Source organism: Amblyraja radiata, chromosome 13 (assembly GCF_010909765.2).
Source record: "Amblyraja radiata isolate CabotCenter1 chromosome 13, sAmbRad1.1.pri, whole genome shotgun sequence".
In the NCBI taxonomy this organism is placed as follows: Eukaryota; Metazoa; Chordata; class Chondrichthyes; order Rajiformes; family Rajidae; genus Amblyraja; species Amblyraja radiata.
Genome location: NC_045968.1, coordinates 36021615 through 36039955, shown reverse-complemented (window position 1 = coordinate 36039955; position 18341 = coordinate 36021615). Strand labels below are relative to the sequence as shown.

General features: G+C 44.6%; 1 long non-coding RNA gene across 1 annotated transcript; it reads right to left on the bottom strand.

The window, feature by feature from the left end:
* Positions 1-1679: 1679 nt before the first annotated feature.
* Positions 1680-18107, bottom strand: LOC116979868. The gene is made up of 3 exons (XR_004413794.1): positions 18081-18107; positions 14384-14387; positions 1680-1725 (listed from the first exon to the last, which is right to left on the bottom strand). It is a non-coding gene; the product is annotated as an uncharacterized LOC116979868 (long non-coding RNA).
* Between the last annotated feature and the right edge of the window lie 234 nt (positions 18108-18341).

Here is an 18341-nt window from a genome sequence, read left to right as displayed (position 1 = left end):
GCCATTCAATATGATCATGGCTGATCATATATATCTTGTCCTCATATAATGACGTGGCAACACTATTACCTCTTTGGTATCGTATTGATTTGGTTTATTTAGGATCGAACCTGGCCTCTGGTGATGTGACGTAGCAGCTCTACCAGGTGGGGCAGTGGGGCAGCGATAGAGTTGCTGACTTTCAGCACCAGAGACCCGGGTTCAATCCTGACTATGGGTTTCTGTCTGTGCAGAGTTTGCACGTTCTCCCTGTGAATGCAAGGGTTTTCTCCGGATGCTCCGGTTTCCTTCCACACTCCAAAGATGTACAGGTTTGTTTATAGGTTAATTGGCTTCTGTAAATTGTAAATTGTCCCTGGTGTGTAGGATAGTGCCAGTGTACGGTGTAATCGGTGGACGGGAGGGCCTGTTTCTACACTGTATGTCTCAGGTCAAAGCCTTAACGTCATGAACCTGTACGTCATTGGATCTGTTCATTAGTCTTAGGAGCATAGTTAGGCGATTCGCCCCATCGAGTCTACCTCGCCATTCAATCATGGCTGATCTACTGTATCTTTCCCTCTAAACCCCATTCTCCTGTCTTCTCCATATAACCTTTGACACCCTTATGCCCCTGTCCCACTTAGGAAACCTGAACGGAAACCTCTGGAGACTTTGCGCCCCACCGAAGGTTTCCGTGCGGTTCCCGGAGGTTTTTGTCAGTCTCCCTACTTGCTTCCACTTCCTGCAACCTCCGGCAACCACCTGCAACCTCCGGGAACCGCTCGGAAACCTTGGGTGGGGCGCAAAGTCTCCAGAGGTTTCCGTTCAGGTTTCCTAAGTGGGACAGGGGCATTAGCCTCCACCACCATTTGTGGCAATGAATTTCGCAGATTCATCACTCTCTGGCTGAAGAAATTCCTCCTCAACTTCTTTCTATGAGTACGTCCTTTTATTCTGGGGCTGTGCCCTCTGATCCTCGACCCTCCCACTAGTGGAAACATCCTCTCCACATCCACTCTATGCAGGCGTTTCACGATGCAGTAAAATTCAATCAGGCCCCTCCTCATTTAATGAGATCCCCCAAGGATTCCTCCCAAGTATAAATTCTATCTAAATAAAATCTGGTTAAAATGAGGCAGGAACGCAACGTGATGCAGTAAAACGTACCTGGATTATCGATGCTTGAATTGCGAACGCTCTCGCCCAGCTGTTTTTCTTTGGAACTGAGCAGTATTATCGGCAGGAACTAAATGACACACATGTGAATGTGTAACACAGAGTCATTAACATCCACCGAGGCTTCAGTCGAGCTCTATCTATTTAGCATTGTGTAGGTTGGCTTTAATCAGTAGCAACATCAACCTATAATTGTCCATACGTAACCGCAACAGATGAACGCTTACCTCAGTGGTGCGACCTGTTATCAGACTAAAATTAACCTCGGTTTTTGCCTGCCGACAACAGAAGCTTTAGCCTGTGGTTTACAAATTACGCAGGCAGAGAAATGCAGTGTCCATGAAGTTCATGATCACCACTCATAACCTGGCCCAATATTTTAATTGGCTTTGAGTGTGTAAATTGCAGGATGGAATTAATGTATGGGAGATATTCAGTGGTTGGCAGGTTGGTTGGTTAGTTGGTGTGCCAAGGGGCCTGTTTCTATGCTGCATCTCACAGATGGGGTCGTACTACGTGGAAACAGGCCCTCAGCCCAACTTGCCCCTGCCGACCGACATGCTCCATCTAAACTATTCCCACCTGCCAGTGTATGGCCCATATCCCATTAAACATATCATAACCATGTACCTGTCTAATTATTACTTAATAGTACCGGCTCAACTACCTCCTCCGGCAGCTTGTTCTATACACCCACCACCCTTTGTGTAAAAAAGCTTACTCCTCAGGTTCCCATTAAATCTTTCCCGCCCCCTGACTTTAAACCTATGTCCTCTGGTTCTCGATTCCCTGCTCTAGGCGTTTAGCCAAACTTTTCCGCTCATGAACGATCACTAAACTAAACTAAACTAAACTACTGTGAAACAGGCAGGATACAAATCAATTTCCCTGAAGATTGCACAAATAATTCCATCCAGGAAGTTGACAACAGGGCGGCACAGTGGTGCGGCGGGTAGAGCTGCTGCCTCCCAGTGGACAGAAATCCGGCTTTGATCCTGACCTTGCTGCCTATGCGGAGTTTGCACGTTCTCCCTGTGACCATCTGAGTTTGCTCCGGGTGCTCCAGTTACCTCCCACATCTCAAAGACATGCGGGTTTGTTGGTTAATTGACCCTCTGTAAATTGTCCCCAGTGTGTAAGGAGTGGATGAAAAAGCGGGATAACATAGAACTAGTGTGAATGTGTGATCGATGGTCGGCGTGGGATCGGTGGGCCGAAGGGCTTGTTTCCATGTTGCATCTCTGAACTGAGATAAGATGGCAAGACAAGGAACTGCGGATGCTGGAATTATGCCTTGAACACAAAGTGCTGCATTGACTCAGCGGTTCAGGCAGCATCTCTGGAGAACATGGATAGGTGACGTTTTGGGTTGGGACCCTTCTTCAAACCTTGCGAAATATATAGATTTATGAGGTTGGATTGGGCATAGATTAAATAAGAATGGGTAAAAAGGTCAGAAACCTTTTTTACAGGGTGGAAATGTCAAATTATGAAGGAGGAAATCTCAGCAAAGAAAGCAATTAAATTGTAGGCAAAATGTTTGAGAAAGAACTGTAGATGCTGGAAAAATCAAGGGTAGACAAAAAAGCAGGAGAAATCCAGTGGGTGAGGCAGCATCTATGGAGCGAAGGAATAGGTAACGTTTCGGGTCGAGACCCTTCTTCAGACTCCATAGATGCTGCCTCAACCGCTGAATTAAATTGTAGAAGTGAGTTTTGCACCCTTCTCTGGATGTGGATGTTATTAACAAGGTTAATGGTTACTGCATTTCCCCAACTGCTTTTGAATTGAGCAGCAGTTAAGGGTGACCACATGACCCACAAGTGATGTTTTTAGCTGCAATGACCATTTAAGCTGGGTCACACAATAGCTATAGCGCTGCAGAATGTTGTAACTTGCCTCTGCTTCAAGTTATCGTAAACCACAACCTGAAAATCCACTGCAAGTTTATTTTTAATTAAAAGCGCTAACGGCTCTGTTTAAATGTCACCGCTGGGTTGCTGGAGTCTCACATGCGACTATTTACAGCCTCTCCCAGCCCCTCCAAACTCAACTAACCAAGCAAATGCAAAGAGATCTTTGCACTTTTGTAACTCAAATGTACAGTGCTTTACGTCAACGATTATTTTTTAATCAAGTGGACTAGTGGGAAGGCCAATATATTAGAAACATCACTCACTGCAGACAAGAGGCAGACAAGTGTTATGGGTCAGAAGTAGTGGATAGTCTAGAACAAAGGTTGCTCCCCTTCCCCCTAGTCGCAACAGAGACAGGTTGAGAAGGAGTTTCTTCCCAGAGGCCATTCGGACTGTAAACGCCAATCTCACCAGGGACTAACTTTACTGAACCATTCTACTGCTTTTTTTTTTAAATTTTTCCCTTTTTCCTTCCGCCCACAATATGTAATATGGAAAAGAATATGTGATTCTGTTGCATTCTGTTTGTAGTTTGTTTGGTTGTTTGTTTGTTTGTTTGTCTTATTGCATAAAGTCCGCGAGCATTGCCACTTTTCATTTCACTGCACATCTCGTATGTGTATGTGACGAATAAACTTGACTTGACTTGACAGAGTCCCCCTAGTTCTTACCTTCCACACCATCAGCCATCGCATACAACACATAATTCTCCGAAATTTCCGCCACCTCCAACGGGATCCCACCACTAGCCACATTTTCCCATCTCCACCCTTTCCCGCCTTCCGCAGAGACCGTTCCCTCCGCAACTCCCTGGTTAACTCATCCCTTCCCACTCAAACCACCCCCTCCCCGGGTACCTTCCCCTGCAACCGCATAAGATGCAACACCTGTCGCTTTACCTGCTCCCTCGACTCTGTCCAGGGACCCCGACAGTCCTTTCAGGTTAGGCAGAAGGTTCACTTGCACCTCCTCCAACCTCATCTACTGTATCCATTGTTCAAGATGTGGATTCTTAAACATCGGTGAGATCAAACGCAGACTGGGCGATCGTTTCGCGGAAAACCTTCACTCAGTCCGCGTGAACCAACCTGATCTCCCGGTTGCTGGACACTTTAATTCTCCTTCCTATTCCTACACAGACCTTTCTGTCCTCGGTCTCCTCCATTGTCAGAGTGAGGCTAAATGTAAATTGGAGGAACAGCATCTCATATTTCACTCGGGCAGGCTACAATCCAGTGGTATGAATATTGATTTCTCTCACTTCAGGTAGCCTTGGCCTTCCCTCTCTCTCTCTATCCCTCCCCTACCCAAGTCACACCAGCTTGTCATTTTCACCCTACAAACAGCTTACAATGACCTGTTTCGTTTATCATTGTTATTTTTTTGCATATCTTTCATTCATTGTTCTTTATCTCTCCACATCACCGTATATATGGTGTTCAAAAGGGAACTGCAGATGCTGGAATATCGAAGGTACACAAAATTGCTGGGGAAACTCAGCGGGTGCAGCAGCATCTATGGAGCGAAGGAAAAATGGGTTTCCTTCGCTCCATAGATGCTGCTGCACCCGCTGAGTTTCCCCAGCAATTTTGTGTACCATCACCGTATATATCTTTTGTTTCCTTTATCCCTAACCAGTCTGAAGAAGGGTCTCGACCTAAAACATCACCAATTCATTCTCTCCAGAGATGCTGCCTGTCCCACTGAGTTACTCCAGCTTTTTGTGTCTATCTTCAGAACTAACAAAGAAAAGGGTGGCACAGTGGCGCAGGTAGAGACCCGGGTTTGATCCTGACTACAGGTGCTATCTGTAAAAGTTCTTCCGATGTATGGTGCACTAACACTATCCTACACACTAGGGACAATTACAATTTTACAGAAGCCAATTAACCTACAAATTTGTACGCCTTTGGAGTGTGGGAGGAAACCATGGCACATGGAGAAAACACAGAGTCACAGGGAGACGTGCAAACTCTGTACAGACAGACTTATATACTTCCCAAGTCCTTTTTTCTTCCCTGAGAGTAGAGGACAAATTCATCCTGAGCTGCTGGGTTCCATGTATCCTGTACTGATATTTACAACTCCTGTATTCTTTGGTCTATGGAGAACCAAGGGACTGCAGATACGCGAATCTTGAGCAGGAGTAACTCAGCGGGTCAGGTAACATCTGTGGAGAACATGGATAGGCAAAGTTTTGGTTCGGGACCCTTCTTCCTTCAGATTGTAATGAGGAGGGGCGAGAAAGAAAGCTGGAAGAGAGATAGGGGCAGGACAGCTGGTTACAGGTGAGGAGTTATATGCAGATGGGTGGACAAAGGCTTGAAAAGAACAGGAGCCAAAGGGATGGGGGGGACAGGATCATGGGAGAAATGACTGCACACCTGAGAGAGAACTTCTTTAAAGAAGTCTGGATCAGAACATGTTCCTAGAGCAGGAGATCAGCAGGAATCACTTCTTTAAAGAAGTTCTCTCTCCAAAGGGAGTTCAGTGAGACCCTCTCTCACTGCTCCCCCTCTGTGATTCCTGCTGATCTCCTGCTCTAGGAACATGTTCTGATCCAGACGTCTGATAAAGAATCCCGACCCGAAACATCGCCTGTACCCTTCCCCCACAGATGCTGCCAGCCCGAAGGGGGCGGGTGACCTTAGAGGACGGTGAAGGTCGGTTCTCTGGATGCTTTCAAGAGAGAGTTAGATAGGGCTCTTAAAAATAACGGTCAGGGAATATAGGGAGAAGGCAGGAACGGGGATGATCAGCCATGATCACATCTCACCTTCACGAGATAACCACTTATGAGGTGTTTGCGCAGTAATCCACCAGAACCAGAACCAGAATGGCGGTGCTGACTCGAAGGACCGAATGGCTAGTCTGAAGAAGGGTTTCGGCCCGAAACGTCGCCTATTTCCTTCGCTCCATAGATTCTGCTGCACCCGCTGAGTTTCCCCAGCAATTTTGTGTACCTTCGATATTCCAGCATCTGCAGTTCCCTTTTGAACACTTACTCCTGCACCTATTGTCTTTTGACTATTGAAGTTTAATTTTCATTGAGGTTTGCAATTCTCTTTCAGTCCACTAGATGGAGGTTATTCAACATCTCCATGCGGAAAATGTAACTTAACACAACACTCGAAATATCACCTATCCATGTTCTCCAGAGATGCTACCTGACCTACTGTGTTACTTCAGCACTTTGTGTTCTGCCCAAGATTACAGCATCCAAGATTACAGTTCCTTGTGATACCGGCTTATCTCCTTAGTTTAGAGATACAGCATGGAAACAGACTCTTCGGCCCACCGAGTCCACACCAATCATCTTTCACACTAGTTGTATGTTATTTCACTTTTTTCACCACAAACACACGGTGGGTGCAGAACGCACCATCTATAAAATGCACTGCAGTTACTTACCCAGGCTTCCTCAACCCCACGGCCTCTGTAACCAAGAACAAGGGCAGCAAGCACACATCGGTAAATTGGAAAGGGAGCAGAGAAGATTTACGAGGGTGTTGTCGGTACTCGAGACCCAGAGCTATAGGGAGAGGTTGGGCAGGCTAGGACTTTATTCCTTGGGGTACACAAGGATGAGGGTTGGTCTGATAGGGGTGTTTAAGATCATAAGGGGAATAGATTGGGTAAATGCACACTGTTTTACCCCATGTGGGGGAATGAAGAACCAGAGGAAATAGGTTTAAGGTGAGAGGGGAAAGATTTAATGTGAACCTGAGGGGCAACTTTTACTGTGGGCATATGGGCCAAGCGACCAGAGTGGGTAGTTATAGCAGGTACTTTAACAACATGTAAAATACGCTTGGACAGGAGTTTGGAATGGTTTAGAGGGATCTGAGCCAAACATTAGCAGGTGGGAGTAGCATAGATGGGGCACTTAGTCAGCACGGATGAGTTGGGCCGAAGGGGCTGTTTCTATGCTGAAGGACTCTATGACTCTGTGACTATGACACACGACAACATCGCCATCTGCAGGCTGCTTTCTGCATCGCACCACAGCTCGACTGAAACAAGGGTTTCGTCTGAAGAAGGGTTTCGGCCCGAAACGTCGCCTATTTCCTTCGCTCCATAGATGCTGCTGCACCCGCTGAGTTCCTCCAGCAATTTTGTGTACCTTCGACTGAAACATTTGCTGGTTTACACGCTGACCATTGCAGTATTGTTGGATCTAAATCCTGGATCCACCTCCCCCTCAGTACAGTTAGCAGTGGCAAAGGAAGAGGCTCAAACACAGTCGCATTGTAACCTTCTCAAGAACAATCAAGGATGGGCAACAAAGGCAGGTCTTGATATCAGCACACAGCTCCCCAAAATGAATGTGTATTGGAATATTTATTTAACTATTTTTAAATCCCCACCTGCGAAAATATGATTTGAAATCAAGTCTGTATTATTAAGAAGCAAGGAACTGCCAATGCAGTATTACAGAACAAAAAAACAAGTGCTGGAGTAACTCAGTGGGTCAGGCAGCATCTCTGGAGAACAAAGATAGGTGACGTTTCGGGTCGAGACTCTTCTTCAGAGATTAGCCAGTTTGAAAAAGGGTCAAGACCCAAAACTATCCATGTTCTCCAGAGATGCTGTTGTCGTCGCCCCCGATCAACTGGACTCTGACAACTTGCATTCATTTTCCAGACACACTTGACAGTATTTACTTGTGCAAAAGAAGAGCAGCACAGTCCCAGTTACCCGTACCCAGTCCCCTTACTACTCTGCAATTCCAATCACAGCTGTCAACTTTTTATACAGATTTTAACCCTTGAAATTGTGCGCACTTTCTAATTCCTTATCATCAATAACAATATGTTCTCAAAACATTAATATACCAATACAATAACACTCATACAAGTAAACCTACATGCTACTTAATCCTTTATTTAATTTTCAATATCAAGAACCTTGTAGTGTGCATTAAGGAATACCCATCCAATAACATTGGGGAACGTCAATGAATGCCTATCAGGAATATTGACGTGTGTTAATGAATGCCTAAAGGTTGTTGTGCTGTACATCTATCCTAACCTTTGTCATAGTGCAGCTTCCACACTGCCTGACCTGCTGAGTTACTCCAGCACTTTGTGTTCTTATTTCTCTGTATTATTAATTCAGTCCTCTGAGTTATTAATCGAGAATCTCTGCTGCTGCCTCTGCAGAAGTGTGTGACTCATACAAATCTTGCACCTTTGCGAAAGGTCAGTCTGACATATGGGCAGTGGGATTTACAGCTGACTGCGCCTGAACATTTTGTGCTTTAATTATCATGAAATCAGAGATTAGTAAATTAATCCGCTTCGAGTCACGCAGTGCACAAGGGGGAGACATTGAACAAGGGATGAAAGGGCAAGGTGCCAATGCAGTCACAATGATTGTAATGGCACTTGCTCGAGGGGCAAACAACTACAGCGTTTTGTCCAACTCTTCAGAGTTTCCTGTTTGTCTGCCCAATGCACCTGTTACCTGAGAATTAGTACTGATTAAATTATTGTTTTTAGGAATGTTTTGGCACTCAGATTGGGCCCCAGCTGTTCCAATACCTCTTCATTCATTTTCTTAAACCCTGCTGTATAATTAGTAAGGTTTCTAATCTCACTCCCATTTTGTGACTTTAGAGTTTAGAGATACAGCGCGGAAACAGGCCCTTTGACCGACCAAGTCCATGCTGACCAGCGATCACCCTGTACACGAACACTGTCCTACATACTAGGGACAATTTACAATTTACAAATTACATAAGCCAATTAACCTACAAACCTGCACGTCTTTGGAGTGTGGGAAGAAACTGGAGCACTCGGATGAAAACCCATTCGGTCACTGGGAGAACGTGCAAACTCCGTACAGACAGCACCCATAGTCAGGACACCCTGGGTCTCTGGTGCCGTAAGGCAGCAACTCTACCGCTGCGTCACTGTGCCACAGTCCTTTTGACAGCACACGGTTATAAAATATTATGCTGAAAAATGCATGATTATTGAGGGTTAACATTGTCACACAGTGGACTGACCAGAAGGAGGTAGCTGAGGCAGATACTATCACAACATTTAAAATACAGGTACATAATAGCCTTTCATCGACTAGAGTGCAGCACTGACCTCCCATCTAACTCACTGGAGACCTTTGAACTTCTTTAATCGGACTTTATTTGACTTCAATGTCATATCTTTTCATTAAATGTTGTACCCTTTATCTTTTATCATTGCTCTGTTGTCGGCTTGATTGTATTCATATGGTCTTTTATTTTACTGGATAGCACGCAAACAAAAGTTTTTCACAGTATCTCGGTACACCTGACGTTAATAATAAACTAATCTAAATGGATTAGAAAAGGTTTAGAGGGATATGGGCCAAATATGGGAATGGAACTAGCTTAGACAGGGCGTCTTGGTGGGCATGGGCGAGTTGGCCTGAAGGACACGTTGCGTACTGTGTAACTCTTTGACATGGTGAGAATACTTTTTCACAGCACATATCTTTGTAATGCATTACTTTTGTATTCCTTATTTTGTTAAGTGCAAGGAACAATACCAGGGACATATCGGTGTAATTCCAGTTTAGTCCCTTATCATCACGTACATAAAGGTTTGTTTGTGTGCTATCCAGTCCAGGAAAAGACTACTCATGAATGCAATCAAGCCATCCACAGTGTACAGAAGGAGCATTGGTTAGTGCAAGAAATTCTGCTGTTGATGTAAAGATTAAAAAGTGGAACGATTGTAAGGGAGGATAGCAGATCCACTTCTGGGACCAGCACGCAGAGAGTTGCCACACTCTGGTGTCATCAATGACAGGAGTTTTTGCATTGAAACCCAGATCTGGAACTGTCTCTCACCTAGAATGCTACTGGGGCAGGAGAGTGGGGATCTTGAAGATTTCAAAGATGTGACGAAGCTATTTCTCTGAGGCAAGTATTATAAATGAGAAAAGAAGGGATTAACTACTGACCATCAAGGAGCTACACATATAGGTGAGAACATGGTCTACTGAGTAGTTGTGTGGCTGATATTTTTCCTAACAGCTAGCGGGCAAGGGCGGCAGAGTTTAATGGAGATGTGCGTGGCAGGTTTGTTTGCACAAACAGTGCTGGGGGCTGGGAACGTGCTGCCAGGGTTGGTGGTGGAGGCAGTTACAATAGGGGTGTTTAAGAGGTTTTAGATAGGCATGTGGATATGCAGGGAATGGAGGGATAGGGATCTCTTGCAATGCAGAGTTTAGTGTAACTTGGCATCATGTTTGACACGGACATTGTGGGCCAAAGGGCCTGTATTGTACTGTTCTATTCTTCAACTAACATGGCTGAAATGTGATATTTAATAATTAGCATAATGTTATTAGTTGGATTTTGTAGTCACATATTCCCTATCATTTCTCTATGTTATATCAGTGCAGATGCCAACGAACGGTGGCTATAAATCTTGTGGGATTAAAACACAAAGTGCTGGAGGAATTCAGCAGGTCAGGCACCATCAGTGGAGAGAATAGACAGACGTTTCAGGTCGGGACCCTTCTTCAGACCAATACGGTGAGGTGCTCTGAAGCTTTGACATGTACTATGTTAATGCAAGGTGCAGCAGTAACTCAGCGGGTCAGGCAGCATCTCTGGAGAAAAAGGATAGTTGATGTTTCAGTTCTGGACCCTTCCTCAGACTGAAAGTGTGGGGAGGGGGAGAACTGGAGGCGAGAAAAGACCAGGACAAATCAGGGTCGGCAACAGATGATCTCAGGCAGGGTGGTTACCTGGTAGATCCCTGGTGGTTCCCTGGTGGTTACCTGAAGGTATGATCTCAAGTGGGAAACAATGTGGAGGGCTGTGGAACTAGTAAAATAACTAGGGTGGAGGACGGGGGAAAGGGGAGAGGGGAGAGGGGGAAGGGGACTGTTAGTAAGTTACTTAAAATTAGAGAATTCAACGTTCATACCACTGGGTACCCAAGAAAAACATGAGGTGCTTTTAGACTTTCGACTTTGGAGATACAGTGGCCTTCCGACTCACCGAATCTGTGCCGACCAGCGATCCATACACTAGCATTATCCTACACTCTAGGGACAATTTACAATTTTACCAAAGCCAATTAACCTACCAACCTACTTGTCTTTGGAAAGTGGGAGGAAACTGGAGCACCCAGAGAAAACCCACACGGTCATGGGGAGAAAGTGCAAACTTCATACAGAAAGCACCCGAGGTCAGGATTGAACCCATGTGTCTGGTTGTGAGGCAGCAACTCTACCGTTGTGCGACTGTACCACTGTATATTGTTCAACAATGAGGGAGGACCAGGACAGAAAGGTCAGTAGGGGAATGGGATGAGGAATTAAAATGGTTAGCATCTGGGAGATCCAGTAGACCTTGGCGGATCAGGAAGAAATAATCCAGGTATCTCCCCATGACATTCAATGGTCTCCATTACTAAATCACCCACTGCCAATATCCTGGAGGTTACCATTGACCAGAAACTGAACTGGAGTAGAGATGTACATAATGTGGCTACAGGAGCAGGTCACAGGCTAGTAATCCCAAGGTGAGTAACACACGTCTAACTCTGAGGGGTGGCACAGTGACGCAGTGGTAGAGTTGCTGCCTTACAGCATCTGAAACCTGGGTTCAATCCTGACCACAGGTGCTGTCTCTACAGAGTCTGTGCATCCCCTCTGTGACCGCATGGGTCACAGGTAGAACATTAGAACAGATCAGGAGAACATTGAAACAGATCAAGACACAAAGTGCTGGAGTAACTCAGCGGGTCAGGCAGCATCTCTGGAGAACATGGATAGGTGACTTTCCGGGTGAGGGCCCTCCTTTATACTGACAACCACTTCAATCTGAAAAAGAAGCTTTGATATATCAATACCCTCATTTTGGGTCAGGACCTTCCTTCAGTCTGAAGGGGTTGCCAGTCTGACGAAGGGTCCCGATCTAGAACATCACCAAGCCATGTTCTCCAGAGATGTTGCCTGACCCGCTGAGTTACCCCAGCATTTGTTTGTAAATCAGAATCTGCGGTTCCTTGTTTCCACTGGAACATATCTGTATAGTTCTCCTCAGGAAGTCCCTCAGTCCCACCAGGTCTGGGGGTTTCTGATGCAACCAGTTTGGGGCCCCCAGAATCTGCCTCGGTGCAGGTGGTCAGTGGCTTAGGAGGTGGTCTGGCCTTCCCACTGCTTACGTTGGACTTCGGTGTGCTCCCAGACATAGAACATCGAACTGTACAGCACAGGAACAGGCTCTTTAGCCCACAATGTCTGTGCCCAACATGATGCCAAGACCAACCCTCATCTGTCTGCACATAATCCATATCCCTCTATTCCCTGCATATTCTTGTGCCTATTGCAGATGTGTCATAGGTAGATGGGGTGGTCTTTAACAGTCAGGTATTGAATATAGAAGTTTAGTTGTTATGTTACGGTTGTACAAGATGTTGGTGAGGCCACTTTTGAAGTATTATGTTCGGTTTTGGTCACCCCATTACATTAATGATATGGATCAGCCTAAAAGTGTGCAGAGAGAATTTATGAGAATATTGCCAGGATTTGAGGGCCTGAGGTCTAGGGAGAAGTTGGGCAAGCTAAGACTTTTGTCCTTGGAGTGCAGGAAGATCAATGGTTATCAGAGGTGTATAAATTCACGAGGGGAATAGATTGGGTAAATGCATAGTCTTTTACCCATGGAAGGTGAATCAAGAACCAGGGGTCATTGGTTTAAGGTGGGAGGGGACAGATTTAATGGGGACCTGAGGGGCAACTTTTTCACACAGCTGGTGGTAGGTATATGGAACGAGCCAGAGGAGGTAGTTGAGGCAGGTACTATCACAGTATTTGGACAGATAAATGAATAGGATAGGTTGAGAGAGATATGGGCCAAACGCAGGCAGGTGGGACTAGTGCAGATGGAGCATGATGTGCATGGGCAGTTGGGCCAAAGGGTCTGTTCCCTGCTGTATGACTGTAGGACTCTATTCAGAAGTCTGTTAAATGAACCAAAGGTACTCAGTGGTATCCTGTATTTTCCTCCCCTATTTTCAGCACATGCCAGAGATGACAAAGAGTCCGTGAGTGAGGTGCAGGAGACTTTGAGAACATCCTTGACATGCTTTCTGCAGGTAGTTTCCTGCCATGACCGAGCTCGGAGTAGAGTTCTGGTTTTAGGGGTCAGGTGTTGGACCATGAAGCCCACCATGGAAGCTATGGTGCAGCAGGTAGAGCCACTGCCTCACAGTGCCAGAGACGCAGGTTTGATCCTCACCTCAGGTGCTGCCCGTGTGTGGAGTTTGCACGTTTCCCCTGTGACCGTGTGGGTTTCCACCCAGTGCTCCGGTTTCCTCCCACATCCCAAAGACATGCGAGTTTGCAGGTTAATTTGCCCTCTGTAAATTGCCCCTAATGTGTAGGGAGTGGATGAGATAGCGGGGTAATATAACCATATAACAATTACAGCACGGAAACAGGCTATCCCGGACCTTCTAGTCTGTGCCGAACACTTACTCTCACCTAGTCCCATCTACCTGCACTCAGACCATAACCCTCCATTCCTTTCCCATCCATATACCTATCCAATTTAATTTTAAATGATAAAATCGAACCTACCTTCACCATTTCCACTGGAAGCTCATTCCACACAGCTACCACTCTCTGAGTAAAGAATTTCCCCCTCATGTTACCCCTAAACTTTTGCCCCTTAATTATCCAATCATGTCCTCTTGTTTGAATCTTCCCTACTCTCAATGGAAAACGCTTATCCATGTCAACTCTGTCTATCCCTCTCATCATTTTAAAGACCTCTATCAAGTCCCCTCTTAACCTTCTGCGCTCCAAAGAATAAAGACCTATCTTGTTCAACCTTTCTCTGTAACTTAGGTGCTGAAACCCAGACAACATTCTAGCAAATCTCCTCTGTACTCTCTCTATTTTGTTGACATCTTTCCTATAATTTGGCGACCAGAATTGTACACCATATTCCAGAATTGGCCTCACCAATGCCTTGTATAATTTTAACATTACATCCCAACTTCGATACTCAATGCTCTGATTTATAAAGGCCAGCACACCAAAAGCTTTCTTTACCACCCTATCTACATGAGATTCCACCTTCAGGGAACTATGCACAGTTATTCCTAGATCCCTCTGTTCTACTGCATTCCTCAATTCGCTACCATTTACCATGTACGTCCTATTTTGATTTGTCCTGCCAAGATGTAGCACCTCACACTTATCAGCATTAAACTCCATCTGCCATCTTTCAGTCCACTCTTCCAAATGGCCTAAATCTCTCTGTAGACTTTGAAAATCTACTTCATTATCCACAACACCACCTATCTTAGTATCATCTGCATACTTACTAATCCAATTTACCACACCATCATCCAGATCATTGATGTATATGACAAACAACAGTGGACCCAACACAGATCCCTGAGGCACCATACAAGTCACCGGCCTCCAACCTGACAAACAGTTATCCACCATTACTTTCTGGTATCACCCATTCAGCCACTGTTGAATCCATCTTGCTTCTCCAATAACCTCAACAATTGAACCTTCTTAACCAACCTCCATGTGGAACCTTGTCAAAGGCCTTACTGAAGTCCATATAGACAACATCCACTGCTTTACCCTCATCAATTTCCTTAGTAAACTCTTCTAAAAATTCAAGAAAATTAGTCAAACATGACCTTCCAGGCACAAATCCATGTTGACTGTTCCTAATCAGACCCTGTTTATCCAGATGATTATATATATTATCTCTAAGTATCCTTTCCACTAATTTCCCCACCACTGATGTCAAACTAACAGGTCTATAATTGCTAAGGTTTACTCTTAGAACCCTTTTTAAACAATGGAACAACATGCGCAGTACGCCAATCCTCCGGCACCATTCCCGTTTCTAATGACATTTGAAATATTTCTGTCATAGCCCCTGCTATTTCTACACTAACTTCCCTCAATGTCCTAGGGAATATCCTGTCAGGACCTGGAGATTTATCCACTTTTATATTTTTCAAAAGTGTTATATTTTTCAAATATAGATCTAGTGTGTATGGGTGATCGATGGTCGGCAAGGACTCAGTGGGCGGTTCCTCTCCCAGTTTGTCCATGCACTCACTACATATCCCTCTGCAGACTCCTAAAGTCTCTGACTGTAAATGCTGAAGAACTCAAATAAATTGGTCAAAAATGATTTTATTTTTTGCGAAGCTGTGTTGAGTTTCCGCGATTATCTTGAAATTTTGAAAATACATTTACTTTTACTGTAAGCTGGTAGAATTCTGCCCATTGTCTCCCACTTAAGGAAATATAATACTGGTATTGGTATTGGTTTATTATTGGTACGTGTACCAAGGTACAATGAAAATCTTATTTTTGCGTTCTACCCAGTTAAATCTTATTGTACATGAATACAATCAAGCCATTCACAAGTACAACAGGTAGTGGAAAGAGAAAAATACCAGAGTGCAGAATATAGTGTTAAATTATTATTATTATTACAAAGAAAGTGCACAAAAAAGTGCAAGTTCTGCAATGAGATAGGTTGGAAGATTGGGACTACATCCTAGCTTATGAATGGGCTGTTCAGTAGTCTGATAACAGCGGGGGAAAAGCCATTCCTGAATTTGTTTGTGGGTGTTTTCAAACTCCTGTATCTTCTGCCCGACATGAGAGAGGAGAGGAGGGATTGACCAGGTTGAAAATGGTCCTTGATTATGTTGGCCGCTTTCCCCAAGGCAGCGTGAAGTGTAGATGGAGTTGATGGGAGAGGAGGTCAGGCTGATTTGTATGATGACGTGGGCTATATCTACATCCACAACCCTCTGCAATATCTTTTGAAGTCCAAGAAGCATTTGTCAGTGGTGTTTATGCCCAAACTTACATGTTGCAGAGAAGGAGAATAGTGAAAGGCCTGGATAGTGAATGTGAAAAGAATGTTTCCACTGGTGGGAAAGCCTAGAACCTGAGGGAATAGGTTCAGAATGGACATAACTTCAGGAAGGAAAATGTCTTTAGACAAAGTGTGCTGAATCTGTGGAATTCATTTGCCAAAGACAGCTGTGGAGGCCAACTCATTGTGTATTTTTAAGGTGGAGATTGACAGATTCTTGATTAGTATGGGTTTGGGGCGAAGGCAGGAGAATGGGGTTGAGAGGGAAAGATATATCAGCCACGATTGAATGGTAGAATAGATTTGATGGGTTGAATGGCCTAATTCGGCTCCTATATCTGATGAAGGACAATGAGAACTTCCACTTAAACCTTGAAAAAAGCATTGCCTCTTATTGCAGTCTCACTTACTCTTGTGGCAATAAAGAATTAATGGTGTTTCGGCAATGGTTGTGCTAATGGAAGGAAGAGTCAGACAGTGGTATGGAAGTAGAGGCAAAATTTCAGCATGTTGAAAAATTTTCCGCTAGTAAAATTTGGTCGACATGGTTCTTTTTGACTCGTAGTGCAGTGGAGTGGGGTCGCTATTTAGTTACAGGCAGTTGAGGGCAGCCGTAGGCAATCTCCTTCGCTGACCGGGCATTTTGATTGGCTCATTGGTTTGTATTCTCCTCATCTCAGACCAAGATCGTTTGCCCTGTAACTTGAGGCAGAGACCCCTGGTTCTTCATACCTCAGTCAGAGAAAGCATCTGTCTCACATCCAAGGAATATCCTGGGGAAACATCACCTGTTCATTCCCGCAACAGATGCTTTCTGACTCGCCGAGTTCCTCCAGCATTTTGCTTTTTGCTTGAGATTCCAGCATCTCCAGCCTCTTGTGTCTTCATTCCAATACATCTGTTATATCTGACCTCGATTGTGTACACAAACCACTACAATGAGATCGCTGTTGCATTTTCTTTTGCGCAAAAATATGACCTCTTGTTCTCCCTTGACTACAATCCTCACAGACACATAGAGTCATAGAGTCGTACAGCATGCAAGCAGGTCCTAGAAATCGTGGACGCATTGGTGATCATTTTCCAATGTTCTATAGATACTGGATCAGTTCCTGTGGATTGGAGGGTAGCTAATGTTATACCACTTTTTAAGAAAGGAGGGTGCGAAAAAGCAGGGAATTATAGAACCAGTTATCCTGACATCGGTGGTGGGGAAGCTGCTGGAGTCAATTATTAAAAATGTAATAGCAGCGCATTTGGATAGCAGTAACAGGATCAGTCCAAGTCAACATGGATTTATGAAGGGGAAATCTGGCTCGACTAATCTTCTGGAATATTTTGAGGATGTAACAAGTAAAATGGATAAGGGAGAGCCAGTGGATGTAGTGTATCTGGACTTTCAGAAAGCCTTTGATAAGGTCCCACACAGGAGATTAGTGGGCAAAATTAGAGCACATGGTATTGGGGGTAAGGTATTGATTGACATGGATAGGAAATTGGTTGGCAGACAGGAAACAAATGGTAGGAATTAACGGGTCTCTTTCAGAATGGCAGGTAGTGACGAGTGGGGTACCGCAAGGCTCGGTGCTGGAACCGCAGCTATTTACACTATATATTAATGATTTAGATGAAGGAATTAAAAGTAACATTAGCAAATTTGCTTGTATTCACTGGAAAATTGAAGGATGAGAGGCGATCTTATAGAAACATAAAATTATTGAGGGATTGGACATGCTAGATGCAGGAGACATGTACTCGATGTTGGGGGAGTCCAGAACCAGGGGCCACAGTGTAAGAATAAGGGGTAGGTCATTTAGAACTGAGATGAGGAAAAAAGAATTCACCCAGAGAGTTGTGAATTTGTGGAATTCTCTGCCTCAGGAGGCAGTGGAGGCCGATTCACTAGATGCATTCAAAAGAGAGTTGGATAAAGCTCTTAGGGCTAATGGAATCAAGGAATATGGGGAGGAGGCAAGAACGGGATACTGATTGTGGTGGTGATACTGATTGAATGGCGGTGTTGGCTCGAACGGCTGAATGGCCTACTCCTACACATTTTTTCCCTGTATCTATGTATCTACAATATGTCCTTTAGCCCAACTCACCCACGCAGACCATCATGTCCCATCTACACTAGTCCCATCTGCCTGCTTTTGACCCATATCCCACGCAACCTATTCTATCCATGTACCTGTCAAAATCATTCCTCTAACACTTTGCTTTTTGCTAAGGATTCCAGCATCTGCAGTTTCTTGTGTTGCCACCTCATATCCAGTATGTCAGTTTTATGAGTTTCAATGAGATCCTCTCTCATTCTTTGAAACATTAATGAATACAAAGCAGTTGATCTGGTTTCTCCTCATATTAAAGATCTGCCATCACAGGGTCTGACC